The 1,373-nt window shown below is 47.1% G+C and overlaps 1 pseudogene; it reads right to left on the bottom strand.

The window, feature by feature from the left end:
• Positions 1–237: 237 nt before the first annotated feature.
• On the bottom strand, positions 238–1,031 carry LOC123037497 (annotated as a pseudogene).
• Between the last annotated feature and the right edge of the window lie 342 nt (positions 1,032–1,373).

Here is a 1,373-nt window from a genome sequence, read left to right as displayed (position 1 = left end):
GCATTTCATCGTGCGACCATTATTTCCCAAGGTTTTGATCAAAAAACTGCAATAAAATTTGATTTTTCCGGATCCTCCGGATTTTGGCATTTTTCATAAGGGGTTAGTTCATAATTTTTGGCGACCCATATCTGCTTGGTAGGCGGGAACACGTTTTTGTAAACAAAACTCAGCTGGCAAAATGCCTATTCCGAGCCAGTGTTAGTGCTCTTGTTTTTTGTGGTTTCGTATTTTTGGGGGAATGGAGTGCATTCGTAAACAACAATTCCTGCGCGCCTGTTACGACTCGAGCAGCTTGCTGATGGCTGCGTTCAGTTCCGCCGGCTTGAAGACGCCGCGTTCCGTGATGATGCCGGTGATCAGCGAGGCGGGAGTGACATAGAAGGCGGGATTCCAGCAGTTGATGCCCGGCGCAGCGATGCGGGAGTCATTTCGCGGTCGGGCCGTTCCTCGATGATGATGTGATCGCCACTGGGAATCGCCAAATCAATAGGTGCTTGGCCACTACGGCGATCTGGTAGGTACCAATCTTGTTGGCCGTGTCACCATTGGCGGCAACCTGATAAAAAAGATAACCGATTAGACAATGTTTCAAATAATCTTACTTTCAGATACAATTTGGCCAGAAAACCAAAAAAGAAAATTTACATATACTAACCCGATCTGCTCCCACCACGACGGCAGCCACGTTTTTAGCCCGCAGCAGGGAATTTCTCGTGAACCAGTTCGTAGGCTGTGAGGCGTGCTCCCTGGTTATAAGGAGGCGTCTCCGTGCAGTAAACGTGCTCTAGGACCAGGACAAGTATCATTAGTAAGTATATATTCCAGTTTTCTTGATTTTGAATAAAAAAGGTATAAAATGATCAGAAATCCAAAATCTCACCCAGCTTTCCCAGTTCGGCCAGTTGGCGTACCACGCCCAGCGCCTTCCCGTATCCTGCGGTGGCCAGGGAACCCGTGTTGCAGCCTCCGTCACACCCTGGAGAATCGCTTTGGCGCCATGCGTTCCAATGCACAGTGGCCGATTTGGCTTATCTAGCTTAAGAAATGGAATTTCATAAAAAGTAACGATAACGAATAACGATAATCAGTTCGGGCGGAGACCAGTTGGGGCGGAGACCAGGTAGTTCAATTTGCCCTCAATCTCCTGGCGGAGCAACTTTTTGCTCCCGAACTCCTCCGAGTTGACTTCCACGGCCAACGAGAGGTATCCCACGATGGCGATGGCGGGAGCACCACGAACCTATATAAAGATTTCAGATAGGTATTAGTGTTGCAATGACAACAAAAGAACTTTGAGATAATTTTCTAAATCGATTTAGACACAAACGATTTCTGAACACACTCAATTAAGATGGTGAAACAAATCTTAA

The sequence above is a fragment of the Drosophila rhopaloa genome, unplaced genomic scaffold (assembly GCF_018152115.1).
Source record: "Drosophila rhopaloa isolate 14029-0021.01 unplaced genomic scaffold, ASM1815211v1 contig_167, whole genome shotgun sequence".
Taxonomy (NCBI): Eukaryota; Metazoa; Arthropoda; class Insecta; order Diptera; family Drosophilidae; genus Drosophila; species Drosophila rhopaloa.
The sequence above is the reverse complement of the archived record's forward strand: the minus strand, read 5'-3'. Positions and strand labels throughout refer to the sequence as shown.